An 8,004-nucleotide genomic window follows, 5' to 3' on the forward strand; every position below is an offset into this window, starting at 1 on the left:
GCAGCCTGTAATCGAAATTATGTTAGAAAATGTGGCACACAGGAGATGTAAATGCAAAATTTTCGGCATTCGTTATAAATATAATAATGACACATGCAGATTTGAATACTTACTTTACATGATTCCACATTTTCGACAAAATAAAATGGTACTCAATGAGCATACTAGATGTGTTTCTAAAGGATGAATTTCCTTATTCAATGTAAAATAACTGCATTAAAGAATAGAATAATGTGTTGACGTTATCGAGTGCATTATTTTCTTCGCACCTCTACCAAGAGAGGGTACATCTGACTGCTAGAGACGTTACCATTAGTTACCAAAGTGGTTTTTTCTTTCTCTAAGTGATGGAAGGAATTGCATTCGTGATTGAAACTGCAACGTGGATCCACAAGGTAACAACAGTTCGTCTCATATTCGGCAGTGTACTTTCTCGTCGAAACGGAAAGTAAAAAATAAATAAGTACACTACACACAATAGTTTTCGTGTTAAATCGGCGAGTAAGCTGTGAGTATGGAAAAAAAATAGTTCGCTGACATCGTAGATTGTAGGTAAAGTAGCGGTAGAATGGATTACACTGGCGGCTGGGAGTGGTGACGTGCTCCTGTAATCCAGCGACCTGGAGGCCGGGTGTAGTGGATAGTCTGAGGATGGGAGTACTGTTTCGCAGCATCCTGTGTTGATCTGGCGTCCGCACTGAGATCGCCATCAATACGGTCGCTTAAGAGGAGTCTTGGGCGACCAGGTTAGCTAAGGAGGGGTGCACCGGGCCAGGCAGGAAACTGAGCAGCCAAAAGTCCCCGTGGCGGTTAGCAGAGGGATAGCGTCAGAGAGTGGGAACTGTGTAGCAGCCTGTCCGATACGACCAGACCTACACCCAACTCTTTTTGGTCTCACTTGCTCTTACTTTCGGTATTCGCTCATATTCCTACGATTTCTTCCTAGATCAAACAATTACGCACACATTATTTGCTAGAGAGTGTCATCCTTTCTTCGAATTCCGCGTTCGTCCTTTACAAAGTTCAGACACATACCTCATTACTGGACTACCTGTTTTTCCATGAATTGTATTTGCACTTGCTAACTGAGATGAACTGCTTCACTAGTGACTTCAAAAAATAAGGAAGGCTAGATTTGACACACTTTAAAACTGTCATCTCTCAGTATATATGTCTGTCGAAATTTATTTCCGAGTATTGGACATGTGTGTTTCTTGCACGCAAGTGGTCAGTATAAAGGCACAAAGGAGAAAACCTTCTGGAGTGATTGCTTATCGAAGTAAGAGATATTTCGTGACTCACAGGCGGTGCTAGACGTCCAGTCATCCGCATCAAGAACATGGAGAATACTGACGAGGCACGTCACTCTCCTTGAAGGGCTAAGATTTAAACATGCGCTGTGTAGCGTTTGAGACATCTCTGTTTCACAGTTGCAGGCAGAGAGGACGAGGGAGATTACGAATGGTAGACATAAACCACGACGTGAGTGCAAGAAATTATCTTTGCGCAGCCTGTAATCGAAATTATGTTGGAAAATGTGGCACACAGGAGATGTAAATGCAAAATTTTCGGCATTCGTTATAAATATAATAATGACACATGCAGATTTGAATACTCAGTTTACATGATTCCACATTTTCGACAAAATAAAATGGTACTCAATGAGCATACTAGATGTGTTTCTAAAGGATGAATTTCCTTATTCAATGTAAAATAACTGCATTAAAGAATAGAATAATGTCAGTCTCGCAGCGTCAGCCGTGCTGTGCGGACGTGTGCTGAGTTTCGTGCGCCGCGGTCTGCTGTGCTTCGGCGTGGTAAGTCGCAGTGCGTCTTGCATCGTTGCAGAACTTCTACGCATATTGAAATTTGAAATATGAATCCGTGATGGCCCACTTGAACAGACAAGATACTTTGAAATTCTCGTTTGATCGTAATTACGCCCGACCTAAACTACACGAAATCGAAGATTGGTTGGAATACGAAGTGAAAGTTGATTCAGAGGATGTCATTGGAATGCATCTTTCGATAGTGAGCAGCGTTGTATTTGTGAAACTGAGGAATGCTAACTTATGTGACAAAATAGTTGAGTCTTGCGGAGGAGTTATGAAATTTAAACATTGTGATGGAAACGTAGGCGAAGTCACCGTAACGCATGCAGGGTTTGGAATACGAACTATCAGGATATTCGAACTACCATTCGAAGTACCGGCGGAACAAATAAACGCAGTGATAGCGCCGTACGGTAAATTTCTCAGCAATGTTGCCGAACGGTGGTCCACGCGCGCTAATTCCAAGGTCTCAACGGAGTGAGGCAATTAAAGGTCGATTTGCACAAACATGTACCGTCATACATCAGCGTCTGTGGATACCGAGGTATCGTTATATACGACGGCCAGCCGAGGACGTGCGCGGCGTGCAACTCTCCCGGCCACGTCCGCGCTGAGTGTTTACAGCGGCGAGTGGCGCAGCTGCCGGCTGGCGAGGCGCCGCGACCGCCGGCTATGACTGCGCTGCCGGCGACTTACGCTACGGCTGCCCGCGGCCAAGTCTTGACCCCAAGCCCTGATGTGAATTCGGAGAACCATCCCACCCGAATAGAAGCCCAGATTGCCACCACTGACACAACAGAAGCTAGACCACCCGAACCTAAGGAAATCGTGACAGCTGTAACGGTTTCAACACAACAGCCACCGAAAGATATTGGGAGCCACAGTAAATTATCCGATTCCTCCGCTGTTGAGAATGACATGCAAGAACCATCCCGGAATGAGCAACCTCATAGTGAACCGATTTCTCTATTGACACCATCATCCACCAAGAGCACGGTCGACAATTTAGCTCGAAACACCACCCGCTTAGAAGATTTGAAGAATGCTGAGGAAGACAACATCAGACAGCAGCCGGTGAAACCTAAACGGCAAACACGAACACAGAGCCCTGAAGAGATTCAAGAACTGGAGAAAAAACTCTCCCGTACCAAAAAAATTCTTAAAACAGATCGAAGCGGAAAGCAAGGCGTGGCAGACATCGGAAAACCAGACATCCCCAACCCGAATGAGGACGTACAGATGAACCTCGCCCCTCCAATTGAAGAACCAATGGACACTGTTGACCGCTGCGGAACTGATACGGGGACAGCATGGTCTGACGACACTGAATGCGCTTAGTTGGACTACCGAATGACGCAGGCGTATAAAATCGCCACGCTCAATGTAAACAGAATAGTTTCGGACGTAAAGTTACAATCTGTGAAGGACTACTTATATGCCGCCGACATTGACATAGCGATGTTACAAGAGGTAGTTACAACCAAAATAGCGGATGTGTACGGATATGAGGCGATCTTAAACATAGGCAATGAATGTGGAACAGGAATACTGTTCAAACACGGCATACCATGTACAGCAAAAGCAATACTTGAATCTGGACGAGGCATAACTGCACAAATATATGATCTGCTTCTTGTTAATATATATGCTCCCTCTGGATCCAGCGGAAAACGAGCAAGGGGCAACCTGTTCCGGGACGAAATTGTCCCATTAATAACGGATCCTCGACTGCACATAATTTTGGGTGGAGATTTTAACTGCGTATTGCGTCCAGAAGATCAAATCCCGAACTTCAACTTTTGTGAGGAGCTGTTGCTGTTAATTAACGGGCTCGATATGATAGATGCTTGGTGCCACCTTCGCCCGCACACCCGAGGATACACGTACGTATCCAGTACTTCGGCAAGCAGACTAGACAGGCTGTATGTAACGAAAGGTTTTATCCATAATGTAACTGACTGTGAAATTTGGCCTCTTAACTTCTCGGATCACTGCGCATTTCATATAACCGCGAAGCATACTAAACAAAAAACATTCCTGGGAAGGGGCGTATGGCAGCTAAACGTGTCACTTTTGGAGGACGCAGTACTGAAACAGGAGGTCCATGCTACGTGGCAGCGTTGTCTTCGGATGCAATCCAGATATCCTACACGCATCATGTGGTGGCTACAGTCTGCGAAACCGCAGATAAAAAAATGCATCGCACGATATGGTCGCATGAAAGCGTACTGGCGAAAACGCACCTTGGAGTATCACTTTCTTTGCCTCCGCGAACCATATGATGACCCCATGGGATTAGTAGCAAACAGCTCTAGAATAAAACGCACCAAAGCAAGAATAACGGCGTTGGTACGACAATCTCTAGAGGGGAAAAAAGTTCGATCGCGTCCTCCGATTGAACTGACGCAGGAGAATACGTCCGTATATCACGTGATACGGGAAGCCAAGAGAGGTATACAAAAGTTAATCCACACTCTCAGTGATGAACAGGGGAACGAATACGATCAACAAGTCACAGTTAAAAACTACGTGGTGCAACATTATACAGATTTTTACTCCGCATCGGCGACTGACGCGACGGCAAGTGAGCCGCTTTTATCCAACATTCGATCCACGGTCCATCCGACTGACAACGCCGACCTTGTAGCCCACATAACTGAGGAAGAAGTATGTGCCATAATCAAAGACTCGCCTACAAAGAAATCTGCTGGTTTAGATGGCCTACCCATAGAATTTTATGCTTGTTTTTGGCACATCATAGGACCGGAATTCACCAAAATATGCAATGAATTATTGGGAGACGTGCAGATGCCATCTCAGTTTACCGAAGGAATGATTGTACTGATCCCCAAAAAACCACGTAGCGCTACGCTGAAGGATTTTCGACCACTAACACTCCTCAATTCCGACTATAAAATCTTCACCCGACTCATAAACTGTAGACTGAAGACGGTACTGCCGAAAGTACTTGGCCCTTATCAAATGAGTGCTGTCCCAGGGAGATCAATGTCGAATGCATTATGTGAATATAGAGACATAATATATTTGTCGTGGCTATGCAAATGCAATGTTGGTCTCATGTTTTTAGACTTCGATAAGGCTTTTGACCGCATCAACCACCACTTTCTACTAACTGTAATGCAACGGATGGGATTCAGTGCTCATTTTATTCAGATCATACGCAAATGTATAGTCGGCACTTCCTCTCGAATCAAAATTAATGGTCAGCTAAGTTCACCAGTCCCGATCAAGCAATCAGTGAGACAAGGCTGCCCCCTTTCTATGGCACTATACGCAATCGCCGTAGAACCGTTACTGTTAAACCTGCATCACAGGTTACAAGGTCTACAGGTGTTGGGTACAAAAACCGTGTGTCACGCTTATGCTGATGACGTCAGTGTAGTAGTTAACACGCACTCAGAAATGGAAGTCGTTCAACAAATAATCCACGCTTACGCCACTTCTTCCGGAGCCAAACTCAATGAACAAAAATCGAAAATTTTACCTGTCGGACCCCATATGGAGACCATTCCAAGAACATGGCTACAAAGAACAGAGAAGACGAACCACTTAGGTATGATTCTAATGGCCAACCCAAGAGAGATGACAGTAGCCAACTGGGACCATAAACTGCATATATTCAGGGCTACTCTCCGTGAACACAAAACTAGAACGCTCAATCGGATACAGAGAGCTCTATTGATTAACAGCTATGCGCTAAGCAAAATATATCACATCGCAGCAGTGTTACCAGTACCCAAGGATACGGCGCAAAAGCTTTTAGCTGCAGCGTATTGGTTCATATGGAGCGGAAACATCTTTAAAGTCGCTATGTCAACCATAGTGTTAACCCGCGCCGCTGGTGGTTTGGCCGTCAAAGACATCAAGAACCAATGCACTGCCGTATATATGGACCGAATCCGCAAAATACTGCAGTCACCCCATCCGACAATTACGAAAACGTTATTCAACAGGTTAGCCCCAACGAGCAAAAAGGCCCCAGTCGATGTTGGTCGCATCAGCGCTCAACTCGATCACGTCCGGACTTATTACCTGGAAATGAGCTATATTCAAGACACTTCACAGTTGCTTAACACCAGAAGGACCTATTACCACCTCACGAGACACCATAGGCAAAACCCAATTGAAGCGAAATATCCAGCGGTCAACTGGAGTAACGTCTGGAAAAACATTAACAATCCCATCCTCCACTCCAAAGTAGTGTCCACGTGGTATGACATTGTGAACGAGAAGGTCCCCACAGGTGAAAAGTTGCACAATATCAAAATGAAGCAGAGTCCGTACTGCGATCATTGCCATACTGTAGATACCTTGGCACACATTCTCATCTGCCGCGACCAATACCACATATGGAACTGGACTAGAAAAAAACTCGCAATAATTACTAGAACCACAGACTCTGCTATAACACTTAAAGATGTACTTCAACCAGACTGGCATTTCTTTCCTGCAACAAAGCACAATAGCTATGTTTGGATTATCGGCCAGTTTGCATATTTTGCAGTTACGAATACACATGCGAGTATAGACGAGTACATACAGTATATAATGGAAGAGCACCACAACCTTAAAACGAGTCGGAAATACAAAGCTTTGTTTCAAAATTTCTTACTTCACACTTTGCCATAATGAAGCGGTAATTTTTTTTTTTTTTTTTTTATTGGGTTGGTGCACAACACTACAGCGAGTTGATACTACTTGTGCTTCATTATAATTAAGTTGGCATTTATTTATTTATTTTTATAGTACAGCAGGTGAAAGTGCCTCAGGAAAACTAATTTTGCCAGAAGCCGTAACATAAAACACATCAGAAGTGCTTGATTGATTTCGTGTTCTTCTGTTTCACGGGTATTGGACAGATTGTCACGGCAAGAAGATGTATTCAGTTCCTTTATATATTATTTAAAAAAAATAATGAAAAAATAAATAAAAAAGTAGGTTAAGTTAGGGTGAAAGTGGCGGTGGCAACAGATTATTTTTTTTTTTTAAACAAAAAAAAAAGCGTAATGGTAAGTATCGTGCACGGTAGATAAGATGTCGCGAGTTCCAATACATTCCCTGCTATATTTTTTAAAACGCAATTCTGCGATCTGCTAAAGGTATCAATCTAATGGAACTTGTAACATAATTCCCTAAAAAAAAAAAAAAAAAAAAAAAAAAATAACATTGATCTTGATAATTAAAAAAAAAAAAAAATGGTGTAACGGTTAGCACTCTGGACTCTGAATCCAGCGATCCGAGTTCGAATCTCGGTGGAACCTTCGTTTAGTCTAAATTTTCTGTAATAAGCGTTTCTCGCCGAGGAAGTATCAGCGATAGGCTCACGGATTTAGTTTCTACGTTTGTGTTAAAAACGAGACGTCTATGAAACGGCTGAATATTGGTGCGACGATGTGACCTATATAGCACATTAAACGAGTAATGCCTGTAAGAGCAAGCAATTTTACGATAATTCGGAGAAATATCATTATCCTACGAAGGCTAAGAATCCCATGATTATCAACTAGCTATTACAAGCTGAGCAAATGAATTTCCTTCAAAATAGGTTTAAAACATAGGGAGGTTCTGACCGAGTGGGCAAAAAAATAAAAAAAAAAAAAAAAAATGTGTTGACGTTATCGAGTGCATTATTTTCTTCGCACCTCTACCAAGAGAGGGTACATCTGACTGCTAGAGACGTTACCATTAGTTACCAAAGTGGTTTTTTCTTTCTCTAAGTGATGGAAGGAATTGCATTCGTGATTGAAACTGCAACGTGGATCCACAAGGTAACAACAGTTCGTCTCATATTCGGCAGTGTACTTTCTCGTCGAAACGGAAAGTAAGAAATAAATAAGTACACTATACACATTAGTTTTCGTGTTAAATCGGCGAGTAAGCTGTGAGTATGGAAAAAAAATAGTTCGCTGACATCGCAGATTGTAGGTAAAGTAGCGGTAGAATGGATTACACTGGCGGCTGGGAGTGGTGGCGTGCTCCTGTAATCCAGCGACCTGGAGGCCGGGTGTAGTGGATAGTCTGAGGATGGGAGTACTGTTTCGCAGCATCCTGTGTTGATCTGGCGCCCGCACTGAGATCGCCATCAATATGGTCGCTTAAGAAGAGTCTTGGGCGACCAGGTTAGCTAAAGAGGGGTGCACCGGGCCAGGCA

The sequence above is a fragment of the Schistocerca americana genome, chromosome 2 (genome assembly GCF_021461395.2).
Source record: "Schistocerca americana isolate TAMUIC-IGC-003095 chromosome 2, iqSchAmer2.1, whole genome shotgun sequence".
Classification (NCBI taxonomy): Eukaryota; Metazoa; Arthropoda; class Insecta; order Orthoptera; family Acrididae; genus Schistocerca; species Schistocerca americana.